At 32.8% G+C, this 26,523-nt stretch overlaps 1 long non-coding RNA gene across 1 annotated transcript; it reads right to left on the reverse strand.

The window, feature by feature from the left end:
* Positions 1 to 13,881: 13,881 nt before the first annotated feature.
* LOC114286045 (uncharacterized) lies at positions 13,882 to 17,247 on the reverse strand. The gene is made up of 2 exons (XR_014336174.1): positions 16,954 to 17,247; positions 13,882 to 15,687 (listed from the first exon to the last, which is right to left on the reverse strand). It is a non-coding gene; the product is annotated as an uncharacterized LOC114286045 (long non-coding RNA).
* Between the last annotated feature and the right edge of the window lie 9,276 nt (positions 17,248 to 26,523).

The raw sequence follows: 26,523 nt of genomic DNA on the forward strand, positions 1-26,523 counted from the left end.
CTACTGGGCGAATCTGTTGGGGCTGCGGCCTTGTTTTCGGTTGTTGCGCAGCCTACACTTGTGACTAGAGTGTTAGAGGCACAGAGAGGTGACCTTGAGATAGAATCCCTCCGAGAGAAGATCTCCAGTGCGAAAGTTGAGAAGGGTTTGACGGTGTATTCCGACCAGAGTGTGAGATACCGAGACCGTTTGTTTGTACCGGAGTCTTGCCGAGAGGAAGTACTCCGAGAGTTTCATCATTCGCGCCTTGCGGTGCATCCGGGAGGTACTAAGATGTATCAGGATTTGGGTCGCCAGTTTTGGTGGCGGGGTATGAAGAGAGATGTGGCGGTGTTCGTATCGAAGTGCCTTACTTGCCAGCAAGTGAAGGCCGAACATCAGAGGCCAGCGGGTTTGTTGCAACCCTTGCCTATTGCCGAGTGGAAGTGGGAGCATGTCACTATGGACTTCGTTGTAGGTCTTCCGAGGACTCAGCGGGGTAGTGATGCTATTTGGGCGGTTGTAGACCAGTTGACTAAGTCGGCGCACTTTATTCCTATGCGCGTGAGAGATTCGGTGGATCATCTTGCCGACTTGTATATTCGGGACGTAGTGAGATTGCACGGGGTCCCAGTGACGATCGTCTCAGATAGAGATCCTCGTTTTACTGCTAGATTGTGGCAGAGTTTGCAGAGTGCCTTGGGCACTAAGTTGACCTTTAGTACGGCTTATCATCCTCAGACTGACGGGCAGTCCGAGCGTACTATTCAGATCCTCGAGGATATGCTTCGGGGTTGTGTCCTGGACTTCAGTGGGACGTGGGAGAGGCACTTGCCCTTGGTAGAGTTTGCCTACAACAATAGTTTTCAGTCTAGCATTGGTATGGCACCGTTTGAGGCCTTGTATGGCCGACCGTGTAGGTCTCCAGTTTGTTGGGCCGAGGTGGGTGATGCACCTTTTTTGGGTCCGGAGTTGGTTAAGGAGACGACGGAGAAAGTTGAGCTTATCCGTAGAAGGCTTGTTATAGCCCAGAGTCAGCAGAAATCCTATGCTGACCGTAGGAGGAGGCCTTTGGCGTTTGAGGTAGGTGATCATGTCTTTCTGAAGATATCACCTAGGCGAGGTCTGATGAGGTTTGGGAAGAGTGGGAAGTTATCCCCTCGGTTTATTGGTCCTTTTGAGATCCTTGAGAGGATTGGCGAGGTTGCTTATCGGTTAGCCTTACCGCCGCAGTTGTCCGGACTGCATGACGTGTTTCATGTAAGTATGCTTCGGAAGTATGAGCCAGACCCATCACATGTGTTGGATTGGACCGATTTAGAGGTAGATGAGGATGCCTCGTATGAGGAGAGACCGGTTCGGGTCTTGGATAGGCAGGATCAAGTCCTGCGTGGCAAGACCATTCCTTTGGTGAAAGTCTTGTGGAGACATCACGGAGTGGAGGAGGCCACTTGGGAACGTGAGTTGGAAGTCCGTGAAAAATATCCGGACTTGTTTGTTGATATGTAATCTTATCTTTACATTTTGAACTATTGTTAAACTTAAGAGCTTTTATATATGTCTTAAGTTGTGAAACATTGAAAATGTTTTGGTTTATTGGGAGTATGTTTTGGAACTTGCCTCATATGGAAGTTGAATGTGACACTATATGTGTTGAATGTAATGTATTGTTGAAATTGGAAAGATAATGCGTAATGTAATGCATGTTGGAAGTACATATGTTGTTTACATATTGTGAAATGCCTCTTGTTAAATGGAGGGGATGACCGGTAATGGGTCGAATTGTTGAATGTTAACATGTAACATTATTTAAAATGGAAGGAAACCTGTTTTTTTGAAAACTTGTGCTTAATTTCGGGGACGAAATTCTTTAAGGGGGGGAGGTTATAGCGATCCCGGGTTTACCCTTGTTGAACAGTGATCCGGACATGTGTCCGTAGATGTCGGTAGTTGTTTATTATCTTGTTTACATCCTTTTTACTTTGTATTCGAGTTATAGGATGTGTTGGGCAGGTTTGTTACAGGTTGGTTGTGTTAGGAAACCTAGTGTTGCTGCCCAGATTTCTGGACCTTCGCTCGAGCCAGGAGTTTGTCGCTCGAGCGAGAGTTGAGTTTGTGTCTGGTGGGTCGAGCCAGAGAGGCTTCGCTCGAGCGAGCTCTTGCACCTGGTTCTGGACCTGAGAGTTGTGTTTCTTGGCTCGAGCGAGCTTTTCTTGGCTCGAGCGGTCTGGTTCGTTCTTCGCTCGAGCGAGCGGTCCGTCGCTCGAGCGTGCTTGTGGTTGCAGACCTGAGGGTTCGAGTTGTTGGCTCGAGCGAGCATTCCTTTGCTCGAGCGCACTTTTGAGTTTTTGGCTCGAGCGAGAGATTCTTGGCTCGAGCGAGAGTTTTCTGTGTCTGGTCGCTCGAGTGACCAAGTCTTCGCTCGAGCGAGCGTGTTTTATATCAGCGGACAGTAGCGATTTTTGGACTTCACTTTTTCACTTCTTTTTGATCTAAACCTAGATCTGAGACCCTCTCTCTCTAAACTTACACTCTCTCTAAGATTTGATCTCCCTAGGGTGTGAATCTAGCCTAGAGCCTTTGTTAAAAAGATAGAGGGCGTTGAGAGCTTTGTTTTAATCTGAAAAAGTTGGAGTTTGGAGCACGTTGATCTTCGAGTCTTCATCTCCTTTTGGGCTCAAACTTCGAGGTAGGGATATCCTACTCCTCTCTATGGATTTTGTCTGTAAATTTTGGTATTTTGAGATGTTGGGGTTGGTGTAGTAATTTTGTGAAAGTTTGGGGGCTTTTGTGTAATTTTACAAAAGTTGGGGTTTTAATCACAATAAACCTGAATGCATGTTTGGCATAGAGAAATGGAATAAATGTTAAGTCATTGATGGAAATGGGACCTAAGGGTTGAAATGTTAATTATGGGAATTGACCTAATTACATTGTTTGATTAATTGGGATGATTAATTGTGAGGAATGAGGAAATGAAATGTTGATTGAATATCCATTGTGCATTTATTTTCTGTTTAGAAATAACTGCTTTGGGCTATCGGTGGAGGATAGTCGTGATTGTTGTAGACAATGCATGATGATTAGGCAAACTGAAACTAATCAATGAAGTGTGTCATGGAACTTGACGGTTGATAGAATACATTAACTATATGTATTGAGTGATTGTATATAGAACCCATGTGTTTGTATACGTTATGTGTAGAGGAGGAGATGGGGGATGTACTCCGCGGTTTAGGGGAAGATGGGGGATGTACCTCTAAACCGGATAGTGTTGGGAGAAGATAGGAGATGAACTCCGTAGATACAGCTCATATGCTTGTCTAGAGAAGTGAAGATAGAGCTCATATGCTTATCTTTGTGAAGTGTGGATATAGCTTATATGCTTATCTGTGGATATTGTTGACATACATATCTGTTGTAGAGTGTGGATATAGCTTATTTGCTTATCTGAGAATGTGGATATTATTATTATACATATCTGTTGAGAATGTGGGTAGTGCTTATATGCCTATCTGTTGAAAAAGGGAAAAATGAAAAGTAAGTTGGACTCATAAGTCGTATGACATAAATATGTGATTTATGTGAATGTATCGGTGTTGGCCATCTATCAATTGCTAATATTTTAGTCATTGTTCATGGTTGGTTTAGTGTATTTCTACTGGGCTGTGGCTCACCCTATATGGGAATATCATTTTCAGGTACAGGAAGCATGCCACCTCCAAGGACATAGCTTGGGAGGCTAGAGGCGGACATAATGTTGTCGTTTTACTTTTTGATGTATTACATGTAAATACAAGCCAAGGGCTTAATGTGTACGAGTTAGTACTCTTTGATGTAACCAAGTGTTAACTTGGAAAGCTGTAAGCCTGTAAGGCATTTGCTTTTGATGTTAACATGTAATATTTTTGTAATGAAACTCTGATAAATGAAAGAATGTGGAACTTTTGAATATTTATGCATGTCTTATTTAATGGGTTTAATGTTATTATTTTGAGGGCGTTACAATAATAAGATAAAATCTAAGGTGAGTTTAATTTTAATATGACAAAACATCAAAAATGAGTCATAATAGTTATTAAATTGTGTTGCCATATGATTAATTTGAAAAAAAAAATTACATTTTGTTTGATGGTTAATTGTTAAAAAAAATTCTCTTGATTAAAAGTACTTTTAATTCTTAGTGTATAGTGTGCAAGCCTATCTTATCATAATTTCAAGCATGTGGCGTATCTCATTCTCATTCTCGTTCCACACACTGAAATGATTCATGTTGCAGGTAATATAGATTGTACTATTAGAGCAATGACACATAATTTATTTAAGTAAAATTTTAGTCATAACTGCATTAGTCTTCTGTAGGTGATGGATGGGATGCTGGAATGAAAGTGCAACAATTTTTTTAGTAATATTACAAACTCAAACTTCATTATCAAAAAGTTATCTAGAATATCATCTTGTGATTCAAATTTATTTTACATATGGATTCCATATTTTACAAAATCAATCCTAACCACACGATCTTATTTGGAATAAATTCGAGGTAGTTAAGGTGGGCTACATAGAACTATTCACCCTTTTTAGTCACAATTTATGGGAATTTATTTTTTGATATACCAATGACACACTACAAGAAAAGTGAGCTTAAAAGACGGAACTTTTTGCGACGGCACATTTGCCGTCGCAAAAAATGACTTTTTGCGACGGCACAACTTGTCGTCTTGTGCCGTCGCAAAAAATGTGACTTTTTGAGACGGCACAGCTTGCCGTCGTAAAAAATGTGACCTTTTGAGATGGCACAACTTGCCGTCACAAAAAATGTGAGTTTTTGAGATGGCACAACTTGCCGTCGCCAAAAAATGTGACTTTTTGAGACGGCACAGCTTGCCGTCGCAAAAAAATGTGACTTTTTGAGACGGCATAACTTGCCGTCGCAAAAATAGAGTATTTGCGACGGCATAAAATGTTGTCGCGAAAAAGGAGAGTATTTGCGATGGCAGAAATTGCTATCACAAAAAAAAAAAAAAAAGAGTATTTCCAACGGCAGAGATTGCTGTCGCAAAAAACTAGAGTTTTTGCGACGGTACCAGCTGCAATAGCAAAAAAAAAAAAGATTTTTTTGCGACCGTAATAGGTACCGTTGCACACCAAAAAAAAAAGTAAAAAAAAAATATATATATATATATATTGTGGCTTTGAGACGGCTTCATATATATAGTCACAAAATGGTTTAAATAAATGCAACGGTACTTTTCTGTCACAAAAAAAAAAAAATGACGCCGTCTTACTCTTTTGAACATTTCTCTTTTCACCTATTTTTTTCATCTTCCTATCTCTCTGTCTCTCTTCTCTCTCTCTGTCTCTCTCTCTCACTCATCACTCTTCTATGTCTGTCTATCTCTCTCTTTCTCTATGTGTCTCTATCTCTGTCTCTCTTCTTTTTCTCTCTCTCACTCATCACTCTTCTCTGTCTCTGTCTCTCTCTCTCTCTCTCTCTCTCTCTCTCTCTCGTCCATCTCTCTTCTCTCTATCTCTCTCATCTCTCTTCTCTCTCTGTCTTTCTTCTCTCTCTCTTCTCTTTATCTCTCTCGCTCATCTCTCTCTGTCTCTCTCTCGTTTATCTCTTTTCGCTCTTTTTTTCTCTCTCTCTTTGTCTATATCTTTTCACCCATTTTTTTATCTTCCTCTCTCTCTTCTCTTTCTCTCTATCACTCATCTATCTCATCTCTCATCTCTTTTCTCTCCCTGTCTCTTTCGCTCATCTCTCTCTCTCATCTCTCTTCTCTCTATCTCTCTCTGTCCGTCTCTTTTTCTGTCTCTCACTCTCTATCCCTTTATCTTTTTGTTTCTCTCTCTCTCTCTCTCTTCTCTCTCTCTCTCTCCACCACTATGTTCGCGTTGCTCACTCTCTCCCTTCCGTCTTCTCTATTTACTGAGCTCCCTCTCGATTTACTATCCACTACAAGAAAATGCACTTTTAGCGACCACTTTGTCTCTCTCTCGCTCATCACTCTGTCTCTCTCTCTCCTCTATCTGTCTCTCACTCATCTCTTTCTCTCTCACCACCCATCTCCTCTACCACCTTACTGCAAACGCCATTCCAATACCACCATTACTACCACTGTCGCCACTTCATCTCTACGACTACCATTACTACTACCATTGCCACCACACCACTACCATCACGACCACTACTGCCACTACTACTACCATTATCTCTCCTTCACCCCTGCACCTCCATATACTCTACCACCGCTAATCTCCTTCGCCATCACCACCACCACCACCATCACCATCATCTCTTATCCACCACCTTCACCACTACTGCTGCTCTCTCTCCTCTACCACAAAAAATTAGTTCATGTTTTTAATAACCAAAAAAAATGGACCGTAGAAAAATATTTTTCATTGACCACAGAAAATTAATTTTTATTTTAGTGGAAAATATTTTTCATTAAAATATTACCCCTACTTCTACCAAATAAAAAATAATAATATTTTTTTCATTAAAATAAAAAGGAAACAAATAAATTTTCAAACTTAGTAACTAAAAAAAAGAAATTTTTTAAAAAAAATTCATTAACTACAAAAATATATATATTTTAACAAAAAATAAAATTTTTTGACGACAACAACTCCCGTCGCAAAAAAAAAAAAAGTTTAACGAGTTATTTTGTTATTTAAATTTCATTTGTGACCCAAAAAAAAAAATTTTTTTTAATTTTTTTATTCCCGCCTTTTTTTTCCCCATTCCCGCTCCCTCCCCCTTCCAAAACAAAAAATCCCCAATCTCAAACCCAAAAATCCCTAATCTTTTCTTACCCCCCCTCTCTCTCTCTCTCTATCTCTCGATCGACGACGAGCGGCGGAGGAGCAACGTCGTCGTCGGAGCAGAGTCAGAGGAGGAGGAACAGCGTCGGCCTCCTCTTCCGCCACCTCAACATCTCTTATGTCTTTCTTTCTTTACTCTTTACTCATCTCTCTCTATGTCTCTCTCTCTCTCTCTCTCACACACACACACACACATACATACACACACACACATGTTTATACATACATACATACATACATACATACATACATACATACATACATAATAGTGAATAGTACAATTTTATTCTTCTACTTTCTGGTTCTAAGTGAATCTCTTGGATTTCTTCAGATATCAAGAGAAAAAATGGGTTTCGAAGAAAGCAACCCAACCAATTCCAATATTAGGGGAAAACAGCTCTAGATTTGACAAATTAGATCACAGTGGAGCCAAAGCTGGCATTCCAAAGAAAATGCTAGTTACACTTAATTATTGCGCTGAAAATTGCATGATCCACACCATACCTAGAATGAGTTTGAGCCACAAAGTGTACTTTTATGTGTCCCAATTTTGTGTATTTAGCATTTTTGGAAGCCACAATAAAGATTCCTTTAGATTGTAGCCCTATGGGTGCAGGGGCGGAGCCATGTTGGGCTCAAGGGGGTCACGTGCCCCTCTGAGTTTTGGGAATTTTTTTTTTTAAACATAAAGAAAATATATTAAATAAAAAAATTATAAAAAAATTATTTAAAGTGAAATGTCAATGACATTTTTAAAATTATAAGAATAATAATGATTATTTTGATTGAAAATAAAGAGGCTATAATAAGTCATATTATTATCTATAAAAATTTCAATATAATGGTGATGTCTATCATTATTGACATGCAAACATAATTAATTTCAATGAAGATATAGAATTTATTGGATTGTTAGTTACATTTGACATGTGGAGTTTATTCTTCATGTGTTTCTTTCCATTCATAACTAAAATGACCACTATATAAATTATAATCAAACAACACATCTACAATTATAAAAAAAAAAAAAAATTACAATAGGTTATAACTAATATCAGAATGAGTCATAATTAACTATTACTTGATATATAGTCATAACTAAAATAACAACCACAAGAAATTATAACTAAATTATATCTAACATTATAATGTGTTATAACTAAAGACCACGAAGATCATAATTACGACATATGATAGACACTTTTTTTGCGATATGTTTTATAGAATTCTCTACTAAAATATATCATTTCTGTCTCAACGTATCTTCTTTTTTAATTTTCCAATCCATCTATAAAATAGTTACTCCCCAAAATTTGTATAAAATTTAATCTCAAATCCTTTAATTTAAAATTCACATTTATCCAAATGAACTCTTAACATTTAAGTTTAGTAATATCTCATTGTTGTTTATTATGGAAAAAATAAATAAATTAGTGTGTTTGGTTTTAGTTTTTTGGATTAAGTTTTTTGAAAATTAAGTTTTTTTGATTTTCATTTTTTTTTTTTTTTGTTTTTAGTGAATATTTTTAAAATTTTAAACATTTTTTTTACTTTTTTAGATGCACCTTACTTAGATGTATCTAAAAAGTAAAAAATTTGGGAAAAAATATTTTAAAAAATTAATAAATACATAAAAATACAAAAAATATACTGAATTCTCATTTTTTTTTTTGTATTTTTGGTATTTGGTGAATTTTTAAAATGTTTTTTTCACAATTGTTTTACTTTTTAGGTATATTTATGTAGGTATGTCTAAGAAGTAAAAAAAAAAAAAAAATTGCTTAAAATATTAAAAAAAATCAGTAAAAACAAAAAAACACGGAAAACAAGAAAGTAGAATTTTCTGAAAAGTGTTTTTAGAAAAATGAAACCAAATTATCATTAATTTGTGCCCCCTCTACACTGAATTCTTGCCTACACCACTGCATGGGTGCTTGTTTTATTTTATTTGTGTCGTAGCATTTTGGTAAAATTTTATTACAGCATGATTTGTTTGGTTTATTTTCTTCTTAATGTCATTTGTGTCTTCATTATGTAAATATATATGTGAAACTTTTTGCGATATCATGAACGAGATGGCATGAATAGTTTTATGTGATACTTGTGCACAAATTTCACAGGTTGCAATGGAGCTTCTCAAGCATAAGCAAAAGGACTGTATCGACTCAACCAAGATCCAACATGTTTATGAAATCTGGATGAAAAGGATTGGATCAATGAAAAATTGGCCAATGAAGGTACAATCTAGAAAAGTTTGTTGTACGTGTTGCAAAATTACAAGTTCCTTTCAATGCCCGTGTTTGTTTATTTTGTTGCTATTGCTTTTTTGCTCTTTGTTTTTTTCTCAGTTCCTCCCACCTCTTTATGAAGCATCCTTCATTATTTTGTTTTGAAGTTTGTCTTATTTTGATTTATGCCTAATGTGATTTGGACTAGAAATAGGTGGTAAATGTTGGTGCTTTCCTATTGAAATAAATAATAAATAAATAAATTGAGACATTAAAATAATTTTTTACAAGAAAGAAACTATCCATGAAATGTTTTTTTGTTTTGCTATTTGTGAAGGAAGTCTATATCTAGTTTTGTACTAAATATTTTGCAATCCAATTAAAATCAAATACCAGTAGTCTATGTAGTGTGCTACAAGGCACATTTGAATTATTATTATCCACGTATGCAGTAGACAAAAGCCACCTATAGTTAATGATCTTGGACATATAGGAGCATGACTCAGATATGCTTCTTCTTGTCTTTTTAGAATTGAGTATTAGTGCCGTTGTGTGTTTATTTTGTGGAAAGGGATATTACTATGCTATTTTCTTATTGTTTTATGCTTACTAAAAAGGTCCTACTGTTTTAGCATTCATTCACTACTTGGAAGGGGATGTTCAAATGCTGATGGTTAGCTATCAGGATTGGTTAAATTGTGTTTTCTCATGCGTTTGTGAAATATCTATATTTTTTGTGACAATATTCTAAAGGTAATGGGAATTTCTCATGCTGATGGTTAGCTATCATCTGGTTGCTTTGGCAAAAATTTTTATTTTGCAATTTAGATGCCTAATTTTTGGTTGAAACTGCAAGGCATTGTTCCAAACATTGTCTAAAAGGTTTATGTGTTTTAGGCACTGATTCTCTTGCTAATGTGCATTTTATTCGCATTGAGTATGTTCTTCAACCTTTCAATTGTTGGCAGGATAGATTCACTGTTCAATTGGAATTTATCCTTTTTTGTCTTAAACAGGGAATGCTCAGGATGCTCATCAGGCTGCTATAAGGTATGGTTCTAGGTTTCTCATGTGTATTTATTTGCCTAAACGTAGAAATCATTGTTATTTTGTGGTGTTTTGCAAAATAGAAAATGTCCTTCGGCCTATTATCCCTAGAGTAACTTTTAACCCTTGTGCGACGGGCCTTCCACATGGCACTGTCGGATCCCTAAGGCCTACTTTCGTCTTATGTTTTAGTGAATTAGCTATCAACATGTGTTGGGGGGAATTTTATGCTAATAATATTGTTAATAATATGTTTTGAAAAATAAAATGTAGGACATGAATCCATACGAGCTTGTTTTCGAAACTACTTGGGGACGGATATAAGTTGCTGTAAAATGATTTTTGTTAAAATGTGAAATTCCTGAAAGATCACTAATTTTATGCTATCATCATTTAGGCCTAAAATTCAAGCTGTTAATTTTTAAAGAAACCAAGGTTGGTCTGAATGAAAAAGAAGTATTACTAATCAATCAAAAAACAAGTGTGTAAAACAATATTCGTATTTGTTAATTTTTGTTTAAGTTTCAGCTATCCTTCTATCTTGATTGGTCATTGGCAAGTCCAACAATTGTGAGTAATAATTTTGTGTTCAATGCTGTGCATGGGTATGCAGTAGCCTTGCTTAGGCATGTTGTGAATTTTTAAGGTTTCGTAATTGGCTTAAAATTCTAGTTGAACCACAAAAAATTGGCAGTCTTGCTAATCAAAACTTGATGCATGTGAGAGAATCTTCTATGCAGTTCCTTGCTCTTACATCTTGTCTGATCTGGGTGGTGCTGATCTTCAGTGAATGACTATTAGATTTTGGAAGCTGGCAACTTTTGATATCACATCCAAGCTAGTAAGCTACCTTATTGAAATAAAGGGTTTACATAGTGGTTTTTGCTAAAGGGTAAATTTGGGTGATACTTGCTGGAGATGGTGGGTTGAAACTTGAATCAGGCTCCTATTATTTAACCTTATCTTTTTTTTTTCTTTTTTTTTTTGTATTCATTACTTGTTTTTTCAACTTTAAATACATCTGTGGAAAATATAATAAGGTTTTTATTGATAAGATGAGTTAGAGCTAGATTGTAGGGCTAAATGTTGACAGATCAGATTTTGTTTCCATCTAGATTTGATTTATAAGTATATATTTGCTTCCCTGGTGTTTCACACCATGCCAATGCTATGCTTGTTATTGGGCAGTGTGCTATTTCTTTGTTAAGTAGTTAGAATAGTAATTTAGCACCTTAACTAATACGGGGTCTACAATTTAACCAGGCTATAACAAGGCGGAGTGAAAAAATTAAGAAGTTTCACAGTGGCAAAGGGAAGGTAGTTTCCTGCATGCACGCCCGTGCATGCCCCCTACATGTCCTAGAGGGCTTAAATGTTTTGAGTGTCTGAATTTTCCGCCCTCTTATTGATTTCTACTTGGTGTTTATTTGTTATGTTAAGGAGGCATTTTAAAGTCACTGTCCTGGATGTGCACTGCCATTTGGCTTGATGCATTTGTTTAAAAAAAAAAAAAGAATCCCCAATATTTTTGTAGGAAACACTCAACTGTTTTAACAAAAACGTGACTACAAAGACTAATGATGATGAATCCATCCAGAATTCAGCTAAAAAAAAAAAATGCCTATGTGCCAATTAATTGAAGGATGATGAACTTTTGTATAGATACTAGAAGGCTGACATTTCTTTGAAGGTGTCATGACTTATTTCCATTGCTTAATTTTCTCAGAGATGCATCTGTTCTCATTGTTGATTGAGACATTTAATTATCCATGTGGGATTTGATAAATAACAAAAAAAATGTTGTATTTGATGTTGTTGGGAGTTAGAGTCAGATTTCAGATATAATTTTTATGTTTTTTTGTATTTGATGCTATAGTAGTTAAATTTTTATTTTTGTATTTGATTGAGATGTTTAATTATCCATGTGGGATTTGATGACTAACAAAAAAAAATGTTATATTTGATGCTATAGTAGTTAAATTTTTATGTTTTTTTGTAATTAACATTAACACATAATTATATTGTCATTAATTATTTTTATTTTTATTTTTATTTTTCAGATATTTCTCATATAGGAGTGTGCTTCTTGTGGAATGCATATCTGTGGGGAATGTGACTAACTTTTGTTTTTGTTATCTACGAAGAATGATGAGAAAAACATTTAATTTTAGTTTACGTTATTTTGAATTATGAACAAAATCATGTATTTAAACATTATATATGTATTATGGAACATTATGTAGTGGGATAATTTTGTTGATGTGTAATTATGAATGGAAGAATATTTTATTATGGAGAAATTGTTATTTTTATATAGGAAATTTTATATTATTACGCAATTATTATGGAAAAATTTTAATATTTTTAATAATTTTATTGCAGGATGTTTTTTTCTTTTTTGTGACGGCACTACACCGTCGCAAAAAATAGAAAATTTTAATACTTTTATTGATTTTGATACATGTTTTACTTTTTGCGACAGCGCTAAACTGTCGCAACAAATAAAAATTTTATTTTTTTTTTAATACTTTTTGCGACGACAGTACACTGTCGCAAAAAATAGAAATTTTCATATTTTTAATACTTTTTGCGACAGCACCACACCGTCGCAAAAACAGTGTTCTTGCCATTGCCAAAAAAAAGACTATTAGCAACGGCATTTTTTGCCATCTCAAATAACATTTTTAGCGACTGTAAAATAGTGTCGTCGCAAAAAGTCAAAAAATTTCAAACATTATTAGCGACTGTAAAGTGCCGTCGCAAAAGGCAAAAATAGCGACGACACTATTATACAAAAAAAACTCTTTTGCAACGCCTCCAGTTGCGACCCCCCTCTTGCCGTCGCAAAAAGTCATTTGCCGTCGCAAAAAGTTTTTTGCGACGGCATTCGGAGTATTAGCGACGGCATTTTGCCGTCGCAAAAAGCTGAAATTTTAGTAGTGACCCTTTATTAGGCAGTATTTGGAATGAATTTATTATATTGAATTAAGATACATATGTTAACTCGATAAAATCAACTTTGTTGCAAACCTTACCTGCAAAAGTTTGTGACTTGTTGGCAGCAATTTTTTTATAGGAACTGGTAAATTGGTCCGGACTGGTTCAAATCATAGGATTTGGTTTGGATTTTTCAGAAGATGGGTAGTTTCTGATTTTAAAAATAATCAAGAATTGTTGATTGAACCAACTTTATTTTCCCTAGCTTTTGTTTCAAGAAGACAAACTATGTATACTCTAAACTGGATGTGCAAGTCCTTTAATAGTTGAATTTTCATGGTAGACACTACGCCATTTATTGACCAAAGCCTTACCTGAATTCTGTTAACTCGAAGTTAGACCTCTACCTAGTATTCTTCTTATGTTGTGGGTGAATCCTAAGCAGTTTCTTTTCTTTTCTTCCCTGTATCAATTTTGATAATCTTAATTTGGAGTTGGAGAGTTTTCAAGGATAGAAGTTTGTTGAAAACTTGCTAGCCCAACTTCCTAATTTTGGGCGCTCACTTGGAAGTCTTCCCAATTTGTTGATTTTGAGAGAGTTAGTTCTGTTGTGTACTCAGAAGAGTCGGTTTGTGACACGCGACCCCATATTGGGTCTACTCCGGCTATCCCAAATCCAGCCCTAAACAAAATTCTAATCCTAGACCGGCCCATTGTGCCCGTATGTATGGGCTGTAATTTGGACCTATGAGCAAATCCTGCTATAGTTGAATTATTTGTAATATGGCAAGCCTTATCCAAGTCACATTCCTAGTTTTGTTTTAATTACACAACATTATATTTATCAGGGAAAAACAAATTACACAACATAAATGACTGGTGTATTGATAGTATTGCAAAAAATAATAATAATAAATTACTACTTAATACATCACATTGTCTAAAAGTTCAAATTCAAATTACAAAACATCATATTGTCCAAATAGCTCTACTTTCACAGCCTTGAAACAATAAGAAAAATAATAATAGCACAAAGAACATTCGGACTCCATGAGATTCCAGCATGCACAGAAATTGGTTTGGTCTAAGCCTACTCCGCCAAAGTCCAATATTTTGGATGGCTGGATTGGAAGATTAGAATCAAATCTGCTGAATTTTTGCAGAAAATTGGAGTCTTGTATAGCAATGCATCTACTGTATGTATTCTATGCAAAGCTGAGTCTGAATCTGCTTGTCATGTTCCCCTAGTCTGCCCCTTCTCTTGGAAAATCTGGGCCGCTATGCTGCAGTGGTGGGGTATTTTTGGGGCATTACCAGATTCAGTGGAAGGGTTGCTTCATTGGTGGGATGGGGTCAAAGTCAGGAAATCTGAAAAGGTGATTTGGAGAACTATTCCTCTAGCAGTTTTGTGGTCCATTTGGAAGCTCAAAATGAGTGTAGATTTAAAGACTCAAATCCTAGCCATGATGAAGTTATTGAGTTGGTCAAGAAAAGAGTTGCTATTTGGGTGAAGTTATCACCTAAACTAGCTCATTTTTCATTCAATGACTTCATTTTAAACATGAAGCAAATCAGAGTTTGCATTGGTGGTAGAGTGCTAGTGTGATTCTCTGCTGTGCAGTGCTTGTTGGGTGTTACTATGAGGCCATGATTGTTTACTGTGCCATCCCCCCTTTGCTTTGTTTGCTTTCCTTCTTGTTGGTTGGTGTCTCACCTACCTGGTGGCATGCTGGTATATGATTGTTGCTAGTTACGCAATGGCAACCTAGTTGGGATGGTTTAACTTTGCTATGATACCCTTTGCATCCAACCCTCTTTATTGGTGATGATCGTATGCTTGTACATAATCTTTCCGTCAATAAAGTCTTTTTTAGCCGATCAAAAAAAAAAAAAAAAAAAAAAAAAAAAAAAAAGCTACAAGAAACATACAAAGAAATTTGTGAACATGGTAGAGAAGAAACAAATTAAATGACATTTTTAAGAAAAATTTCATTAAAATGAGAAAGGGTGAAGGGGACTTACCCCTCAATCCTCACTGATACAACACAGGTAACAAAAAAACATAGGGGAAATACAAATAAAATAAAAAGAAAAGGTTTTATTAAATTTTGTCCAGGTCAATGTCCATCCCTCGAACACAGGCATGGGGATTGGTAAGCCAAAAAATACATGATCCTTACTAGAATTTTTCTAATCCTAACTTTTTTGACATGATTCTTGTAATGTTTTAAATGATGGCACAGCATCAACCCATCCGACATTGTTTGGGGTGGGGGTAGTATTGCCATAAAGTTGGGGAATTTCTATAGCCAAAATCTCATATTCCCTACACTTAATGAACAATTAACCGTACGATGTGCCAACAATCTCAAAATACGGAAGTCTCGAGACACAATTGTGCAATTGAAAGTGTTTTGGATGGAATTTTGGGTAAGAAAATCCATGTCATTCCATAAGTACAGGCTAGACTTACACGGTTTTATCAAAAAATAGATCACAAAAACATTATAAATAAACAATATAGTAAATCTAAAAACGTACCTAGAAGTTTAGAATTTATTGCAAAACAATGCCTTATCAACTTCGGTTTCGGTGTCACCTCCTTTTCTCCCTTCTCGGCTTGTGTTGCTGCCTTCCAAAAGTCTTGTTGAAACATTCATGATACCTTGCGGTTATTGTGCAGTGTAAGAAACTTACCAAAGATGATAAAAAAAGGAAATGAAGGAAAGAAAGTAACACTTTGATTAATCTAACAATCTAAAGTTACAAAAACAGTGCATTACTCCTATTCCTGGATCTTCAAAGCTGCTTCTACTTTTTCCTCCTCCGATTACAAGCATTGTCACTTTTGTATTACTTCTACAGTACTCCATTGAAAATGAGGGCAGAATTACACAAACAAAGAGGGAAGATTGAAATAATAAAACAATTATAAGAGAAGATTTTAGCAAAATTAAACAATTGAAGTGACAAATTGCAGGGATTTTGTAGAAAAGAAGGGAAAAAAATGAAAAAGAAAATAAAAAGATGAGGTATAAAAATTTAGCAGGATATACTGGAAACTTCAAAGGACCAAAAATTGGATAATATTTTTCAATTATAGGTAAAAGTGCAATTTTCATGGGGAGGAGAAAAAAATGAAGAAGGCACATGCGGAAGGCTTCACCATTGATACGAAATATTCAAAAAAGAAAATGTTTCCATAAGAAACGCCACATCTTTATAGACAACTCTCACAATGCTTTCTATCACCACTCTAACTACCCCTTTCACTTTACCTTCAAAATTCAACCTATTGTCTAACTTCTAAATCTTTTTCTAACTTTTATCGATCCATTTCTTCCTTCTCTTAGACTCCCCTACTCTGCAAACAACCTTCTCCTGATTTCATCAAACAAGTCCATGGCATCCCCATCGAGCCAGATGATACCCCAAGGTTAGAAATCTTCACCACCCACTCATACTATTCAGTTTTCAAAACCAAAAGACCTAATTTGTAACTCAAGATGTTCCTCCCCTTCAAAACGAACAATGTTGCAAGAGGAAAAATGTTAGAAAGATATCACCTCAACAACACCAAAATTCACTTCTTCCCTACTTATAGAATAGTCATTGCTAAAAATCATTCTTCAAAAATAGGTTGAGACTGATAAGTCGCATCCCTTTTCTCATCATCCCCTCAAAGGGTAATATATTATGCTATTCAGTTTATTGATTATGCACTAGGATATATTGCTAAAGTCATTCTTCAAAAATAGGTTGAGTACAAATAATAAATGAAAAAACATTCCCATGTGCAATTATATTTTTTGCTTAATGCTGCGTAAATCTACTTCGGTCTCAGTTACTCCAACAAACACTCGCGTTTCAAAGATCACAGCATGTAAAACAGTAGTATGTAAAAGAAATAAATATGTATTTGCTCACATACTTAGTCACTGTTGAACTGGACAATGGCAAAAATTGCACCGGACTTGATCTACTGAAACGGTCGGGATGTCTCATCCAATTCACCTAACAGTTAAATTAAACCATAGGCAAAATACAATCGGGTACTTGTACATACAAACAAATAATAATTTTACATTAAAATCATCAGAATAGAATAGGACACAAATCAAATTGAACTAATTAATTAATTTAGAAGAAGAAGAAGAAGAAGAAAACAAAATATTATTATTATGCCTCGCTCGACTTGATCACTCCATCGTACTTCTGAGCCTCTTCCACGGTCATACAACGCATGCCATGATTATAAATACGATCTTCTTCTTCGGAATCATCATCATTGTGTTCGTCTCCTTCTATTTTCTGCTTTTACTGCAATGGTTAAACTTGTTCTTGTTTGTTGAAAGACCCACACACACAATCATCACCAGCCATGGCAGCCATCTCTCGCTCGCCTTCATCTTGCGAAACCCTATCCCTCCTCACCATAAGAGCAACTCCAACTATATTCTTCATTTTTTATTAGTTAAAATATAAAAAAAAATTAAAAATATTTTACTAGATAAAATATAAAAAAAGTTTAAAAAATATATATAAAAAAAGTAATTTTATTTATTTATCTCTTTTTTATTTATATACTTTAACATTACTTTTTATTTTATCTATTTATACACCTAAATTGTTTAAAGAATCTCCCAAAACTCTTCAAATAAAACTAGTTTTCAAAATTTTTGTTAAAATAATTAGTGTAATAATTAGTTAATTGGAGTGACTAAAATATAATAACACTAGCTATAATAGCTAACAAAACTAATTTACAGAGTGCCTTAGAGATACTCTAATAACGATAACAACAGACTTGCCTCAATCCGAATAGACCATAAAATACACCTGTTTTTAGAATTTGTTATTTAATATAATTGATTGATGGGAAATTCTAACAGGAGATGCACAATATACCCCCCTAATTATGTGGTCTTTTTTTTTTTTTAGTAATAATATTATTTTAGTTATGATTCATGAGTTCTTTAATTATGACTCGTGTTGTATTTGATTATGGCATTTTTTTTTAATTATGACTCAGATAATATAACATTATATTACTTTCTTCTTTAGTTATAAGGTGCATATAAAATGTGTATCATAGTGTGTTCCCTTAAAATTTTCTAATTATTTCCTTTACAACAAATAAAATTAACACAAATATTAATTAAGATATATTGGTGACATTATTAAAAAGTATTAATTCACTTAATAATTAATTAATGAAATATATTATTTGTTATGCAATTATACATTTTAATGGGGCAGGATATAATTTTTAAAATTATAAGAATAATTGATATTTTAAACAAACTGCATGGGCATATTTGTAATTTATTCAAAATTAATTTAGCTTTTATTTATTTTTAATTATATTAATTTTACATCTAAATTATTTGATTTTTGATCAATTTGACATTGCCATTATACTTGTTGTCTCAATCATACAAAATTTGTTAATATGGCATGAAATGGCATGAAACTTTATCTTAAATTTCATTTTATCTCTTAAATTATGCTCAAATATCAATCAGACCCCTAATTTAAAAAAAATTATATTTGACAATAATTTTTCATGTAAAAAAGCACAAAACATAAATTTTAAATACAAATATTTAAGTATTTGTATTATTGAGTATTCTCTAAAGAGTGGCTAATTTTAGTGCCCTTGGGTTAATGTATGATCGAGTTAGTACTAATCTTGATTTTGCAAACAAAGATATCAGAATATTCAGCTTCATGGTTAAATACCATTTTTCAAATCTTGCAACTCACATATTTTTAAAATTAGTAGCCAATCAATCCTAATGAAACTATATATGCAATTGCTCAAAGAAAAATATAGAAATAAATTGCGAATTTTTTACTCAATTAGTTTTCTCATAGCAGACTTATGGTAGTGTTTGATTCATTAAAATGAATATGAAATGAAATTATCATTTTATTATGATATTCATTCTCGCGTTTGGTTCAATTAAAAAATGATTAAAAAATATATTGCCAATGAAACTGTCATTTTCCATTATAAGTGAATGGTAATTTTGTAAGGAGGCTACGAAATGAGCATTCCATTTCTCATTTGAGTGAATTAAACATATGATAAGGGTAATTATATACAAACATAAATTCTATACAAAATTTCTATACACAAAGATGTAATCCTTTATTTTCCTTTTATTTTCAACTAAAACATCTTTAATTATTATTCAGAATTTCAAATTTGCCGCTATCACATTATATTGGTTGATATTCCTTCGATTTTTTGATATTTTTATTTATTATTATTTTTATTTTTTTTATGTAATCATCAATCAAACATGCATGCTATTGACATTCAGGGAATCAATTGATTCTACTTGGAAATACATTCTTAATGCTGTTTTGTCTTTCACTGGTTTGTCTCCAAAGGATGCACAATCACTTTGCTTGGTTCCATTTTTTCAAAAACACTTTTCAGAAAATTTTACTTTCTTATTTTCTTTATTTTTTTGTTTTTATTGAATTTTTTTAATATTTTAAGCAATTTTTTTTTTTTTACTTTTTAGACCTACCTAACATAAATATACCTAAAAAGTAAAAATTTTATGAAATAAATCTTTTAAAAATTTACTAAATACCAAAAATACAAAAAAAAAATACGAGAATTCAGTACATTTTAGTATTTTTATGTATTTATTAATTTTTTTAAATATTTTTTCACAATTTTTTTACTTTTTAGATACAGCTAAGTAAGATATATCTAAAAAAGTAAAATATATATATATTTAAAATTTTAAAAATATTCACTACAAAAAAAAACAAGAAAACCAAAAAATTCAATCTTTAAAAAATTTAATCCAAAAAACTCAAACCAAACACACAGATTTTTTTTTCCCCGACTTGACCAATATAACAACAACACTGCTTGCCTATATTTGTTTGTTTGTTTTTTTATTTCTCTCTCTCGCTCTTAATTTTTATCTATGTAGTTAGAATTATATTTTATAAGCCTTAGCTAAATTGAAACAATGGACATGTGACAATAGAAAAATAGAATAATGCTTGGGACCTCCTTTTGGGGGTCACCCCCTCACCTCCCTTTGCCACGTGGCGGGTGGTGATTGGAGGAGCAGGAAAAAAAAGAAAAAGAAAAAGAAAAGGTAACCAATGAGAGAGAGAGGGGGTCAAATGGGATGAGGAGAAAAGGGGGATGAATCATTGTTGTAGGAAAATAATGGGAAAGGAAATGGGTACAGGTGATGGGTACAAGTAACGGGTACAAAGAAGGTCTGAAGCCCATAAATTGAAAAAAGAATATTACACAAGTCATATTATTTCTATCCACACAAATACACCAAAAAAGGAAAAACTAAAATAAAATAAAAACAAGAGTTCAATAAATTGTCAACCTGCCATCCTCTCTCAAAGTAGACAACTCTTGTTAGTATAATTTGCATGGATCTTAGTCTATGGTTTAATTTGAACCATGTACTTCATAACAAATAATTTTGAACATAAATTAAGAATATATTGGTACATCTAAGATATTTGAAAAATTGTATGCAAATATGAATTTTAACGATTCGATACAATTTTGATTTTATTCATAATCCATACGTTTAATTGTCTATCAAGTATAAGGTATTTCTGTAATTATTTTTTCTTTTGGTCAAAATAATATATGTATGATTTATTTTTTTGCCTGCAACCTCTTTGTATAATAGTTATTACTAATTATATATTATTGAAAGTACATCAAAATATTATATATAATCAAAATTGTCAGATGTGTGAAGAGACTAGGAAAACTAAGCGGTTGTTAACAAGATTTCACTTGTGCAATTTTTTTTTTTTTTATACTGAATTTTGAGTGTTTGTCTTGTATTATGTTCTATAATATAGAAAAAGAAAAGGAGAAGTTATTATGCATGCAACATTCTTAAGTGGACTCAAAAGCAATAAAAAGAGTTTGTCCCATTTGGATGATAACGAATATTCAATTTGTTGTGCAACATTCGTTTATTAAAAAAGGTTATTTAAAAATTAAAAAATAAAAATAAAAAATTGAAGGTGGTTTACATTGTCTAAATTTCAGGCTTTAGATGTTGATAAAAGAACTTACAATGAGTTGTTCACGTGTGAAGAAAAAGACAAGGCTAAATCTTCAAATTTTAACTTGTATTTATTATAGAAGCATTGTAATTATGCTCTCTTCAGGTCTCAGATTTAACTCTTATCATGTATTATCAATTTCTTGTAGTCACGATTGAGCATTCTACCAGAGATTTGTCTGATCCATATAGAGGGGGCTCTCTTAACTTAGTCGAGATACGCGTAAATTGATCCAGACACTCAGTTATAAAAAAATAAAATAAAACCATGATATCAATCATTATGGTTATATCCACAATCTTCTCATTTATACTAGCGGTAACCCGTGCAATGCATGAAAAAATAGACTATATATATTTTGTGTGATAAATAAATCATTTTAATCTTAAATTATATCTTAATAGCGATAAGCCATAATATTAAGCCATCTAGGTAGATGTTAACAATAATTAACCCACAAAATTTTACAATAAAATTTGATATGCATAAGAAATTATTAATTATAAAAATTGTTGAGAATAATAGTATCACAATCACTTGATAACATAAATAACTTGTATCAAACTAAACAAAACATTAAAAGAGAGAAATTCTATAAGCTCAGAAAAGTTATCATAAATTTACTTAGACTTTTAAATCAGTGGTGTATATTATTATTGTGGGATCAAATTATGAATAAATATCAACTTTTAATTATAATTTATAAGTAATTTTTAAAAAAATTTAATCTAAGTTTGTTGCCTTACTTATAAAAAGAACTTCTCAAACAAATCATTAATTGATTATATTAGCAACTCTCTATCTTTGATTTCCTCTATCAATGACACATTCTTATCATATCAAAGTATAAATCATTCTCCATAGTTTGAATAATACTTGCATAGTTCTTACGTCATTTTAAAAAAATTAATCAAGATAAGAATGTCATAGTATTATAAAAATTATATAAGAGAATAGTTTTAATCCATTTTATTTATAAAAAAATGATAAAAATTTATTTGAATTGTACTTGAAAAAATATAACAAATGATAGCTTTAATCATTATATATCCCAAAAAAAATTATATCGGTTACTCAACAAAAAAAATGGTCGAATACAAATAGAGTCATGAACATTGAATTAAATCATATGGACTCTAAATTGATAGTATAATCTAGCAAATCAACTAATAATAACATAGAGATATTAACAAATATGTAGTACTTCCCTATCATCTTTGTATTATATTCATTAATTTCATATATTATATGAAAGTTTATTCGTCTCGATCCTTCAATAAAATAAGGATCAAGAAAATAAATTTGATAAGAAATTGATTCTAAACTTAATTATTGAAAAAACAAAAATTTCAAAGATAGAATTTAGAGATAGGATTGAAGAAATACTATAACGAATGACAGCCTTATAAAAAAATTAAAAAAAAAAAAAACATAACAATGATCTAATGCAAATTATTTTTAATAGCTAATAGAAAGAATCTCAAATTATTACATTTTATAAATATAGTGAAGAAAATTAATTTTGTGAGATTTTTGTGCTACCTTCTCCCATGTAGCCTTTATTATTTCATTATTAATACTATTCTCATTCAGAGCGATAATTTTTTTGTTTTTATTTTTTTTATATTTTTTATCATTTGGTAGATAATAACGAATAATAAAAATTATCAAGAGAATGTTAAGAATTTAATAGGAGATAAGAAGTTATAGATAAGAGCATTTCATAAGATAAAAAATTTTAAATAAAAAAAGATAATATGTGACAGGAGAAAAAAAAAAGAGTAAATCAAAATAAAGATTTAGATATATATGTTTTTGATAGATATATAGATTAACAAATCATATCTTTATCTAAATTTTATTATTTTAATTTTTTGAAAATCAATTATTTAATCTTTATCTTTATCTGTAGGCCACGAAATTAATCTTTATAAATTATTTATCAATTTTTATATGTTTATTTATCTATAAGTCATGAAATTATTTTTTTAAAATATTTTTTTTTAATTTTTATCTTTACCTATAGGTCATGAAATAAATTTTCATAAATTATTTATGAATTTTATATGTTTATCTATAATAACATTAATTAAAGTACGAAATGAGGGGGAAAAAAAAGAGAGTAATTTTGTTTTTTTTTTAAAAAAAAAAATCAATTATTTAATCTTTATCTTTATTTGTAGGCCATGAAATTAATTTTTATAAGCTATTTATCAACTTTTATTTGTTTATTTATGGGAAGAAATTTTAAATTATCTATAAGTTATGAAATTAATTTTTTTAAAATTAATTGTTTATTTTTTATCTTTATCTGTAGATTATAAAATTAATTTTCAGTTTTTATATGTTTATCTATATGGAGGAATTTTGAAATTCAAATCTTTATCCATAAGTAATGAAATTAATTTTAATTTTAATTAATCAAATAAATAAAAAATGAAGAAAAATAGAAAACATGAAAGGCAATCAAAGAAGGTTGCCACGTAAGAAAGAGAGTATTTTAAAATTGGGAAAATCGGTCTAGGATCCCTCTCCCACTTTTCGTAATGGAAGAGATCCACAAAATTATTTTTTGATGTCTAAGGTCCTACACATATAACAGAGAAATTTCAGTCCTTTCATCTGACCCGCGTCGACGACCACCTCCGTGAAAACGTAGAGGCCACCATGGACGTCCCTTCTTCCTCATCATCAACGCCTGGTTTGCAGCTTTCTTTGGTCCTGTGTCGGCTTTGATCGACACAACCTCAACAAAACAGGGGCCTCACTCAATCGCTTCTCTTTACCACCCAAAACAATTAACTAGGGTTAGGTTTTCGAATCCTTAGGGTTCTGATAAATGTTGATTGCCCTTGAAGATACTTTCTTTTCCATAATAGGTTAACAGAGAGTTGATGGGCGTGATAGAATCGCTCCAACACCAAAATAAAAAGACGGAAGACAATGAATCAAGTGAAGAAACTGATTGCACTTGCGAGAAGCTTGATGTTGTTTCTGGAGATGCAGAACTTTGCAATGTAAATTCTGACATTCTGGAAGAAGATAAAGGCAAAAAAGGTAATCAAAATTCTCCATCCAAATCCAACCACAGTAAACTTACAAGCGAAAGAAAGCTAGAGGTGGTGATTGCATATATGAAAAATCCCTTGAGAAGACTGATGCAGTGAATGATGTTGATATTAGCTCCGTTAAACATGAAATGTCCAGCAATAAAAAAATAAAGGAAACAGCAGTTGACAACAAATTTAAGAGAACTTACAATCAAAAGAAACCTAATGATGGCAACAAAGCAACAGTGGGTATAACTCTTTTTCTACCTTCGAGTATCTTATTACCTAGTTTTCGGTTTAGCATTTTGAATTCTGGTTGTTTCTTCAAATGGAAATTAGAAGATTGTTTCTGTTGTAAAATAGGTTTTTTTTCTTTTTTTTTTTTAAAAAATTCTCCACCTTCTTAGTAGTAGAATTTCTCAAATTTCTCTGGATTCAACCTAGATAAATTTGTATTTTCTCTGGATTCAACCTAGAGAAAATTCAAATTTCTCTGGGTTCAAGCTTCCAAGAGTATTTGGCAATGGAACTGAATTTTCTCTGGGTTGAGATTTTCTCTGGGTTGAGAATTTCTCTGGTAATTTAGCTCACAAAACGTCTATTTCGATTATTTTTTTTCATTTGAACTGAATTTTAGGTCAAATATTCAAAGAAACTAAATGCAAATTCAAAGAAACTAAATGCAAATTCAATAAAATCCCAGAGAATTTCTCTGGACAGATTCTCTCCAGAGAAAATGGGTTGGCCAAGAAGTGGCTTTGATTCCACGCTTTTCCAATGGGTAGTGTAAGACAACAGCATCAAAGAATTTCTCTGAAGTAGAGCACTAGTTCAACCTAGAGAAAATTGAGTCTAAACCAAATAATTTCTCTGGACCAACCCAATTTTCTTTGGTTTGTCTGGTTTGGCCCCGTTCCAGTCGGCCACACCAGCGTCTTCATCGCCGTCTCTGCTGTTCATCGTGCTGAAGCTTCAATGAAGAAGATTGGGCTGCCAAGGCCAGAGAGTGGGCATTAGCCAAAGTTGCAACAGATAATCTGCAAGAAAAAAGTTGCGTACTGATTATAAATTTAACATTTTGTCTTCTGAAGGGCAATTTGATTGTAAATTTGAAGTGGTCTCCCAAATATTTAGTTCCATGTTTTTGATTCACTTGAGGGATACTACTTTCTTTGATGGATTGTTTGGTAATTACTTCCAAACATCTACTTGTTTTCACAGAAACATGGTTGAGCACAGATTTGTGAACTAAAATTGGTAGCTTATGTGAAGAATATGATGCCTTTGCTTGTGTTTTTTTGTGTTTGCTTGTGTTTCCTTATACTTTTTTCGTTGCCTCTGATACAGATGCTTGTTGGTAAAATTTAGAGCTTGAATTGTGGCGTTTACACTTGGACCTTTATTCTTGTTTAAACGTCTGACTAGCTAGCCTATTGTTGTGGCTGTGGCTCTATTGTCTAAGAAAATGAGGAAGGTAGTCCTTAGGAAGGATATTATATTTATGTAGTGAATTGGAAACATAGATATCAAAACACTTTGAAGTCAGCAAAAAATTTCTCTAGATTTTAGACATAATTGAATTTCTCTGGATTAATTTTTTTTCCAGAGAAATTTGGTCTGAAATTTCTCTGCACCAATTTTCTCTGGACTGAAATTTCTCTAGATCAAGGTTGAGGGACCTTAGACATTATGAAAATATTGTTGATGGACCTTAGACATCATAAAAATATTTGATGTCCTTTATGCTATAAAATCATAATATCAAGGACCTTAAAAAAAAAACCCCTTTAAAATTATGAGAATTTAGAAATAAATATTTGGAGGCTTTTGACAAAATAACTATATTTGGTTATATATAGTATAGATATAGATTGGCTTCGTTTGAGAAGTAGCTATTTTTTATATTTTTTTTGACTATTTGACTATGTTAGTAAACTATTTTAATTTTTGTGTTTAAGAAGATCGGTTGGATTGTTGGTTAGAATGTTATATTGAAAAATGTATTTAAAATGATTTTGAGATACTAAATGACCAAAATGCCCCTACAAGTGAGCAAGTCCGTCTGTAAGAAAAAAAAGTTCCTTTGTTGACGTGGCCGTCCACATCTTCCAAGGACACTGTCAAACAACTTAGATTAGTCAAATATTTTAAAGAGTAATGCTAGGAACACCAAATTTTCTACCAAATAAATGACCAAATGTCTCACATGGGTGTGGGGTCCGCAATTTTGTGGACCCCACACCCATGTGAGACATTTGGTCATTTATTTGGTAAAAAATTTGGGACCTCTAGCATTTTCCTATTTTAAAACGTAAAATTGTCTTTTTATCCTACGTGGCTTAACAATTGCCTATTTGGTGTAGCAGTTA

The sequence above is a fragment of the Camellia sinensis genome, chromosome 7, assembly GCF_055761805.1.
Source record: "Camellia sinensis isolate YWXY chromosome 7, ASM5576180v1, whole genome shotgun sequence".
Classification (NCBI taxonomy): domain Eukaryota; kingdom Viridiplantae; phylum Streptophyta; class Magnoliopsida; order Ericales; family Theaceae; genus Camellia; species Camellia sinensis.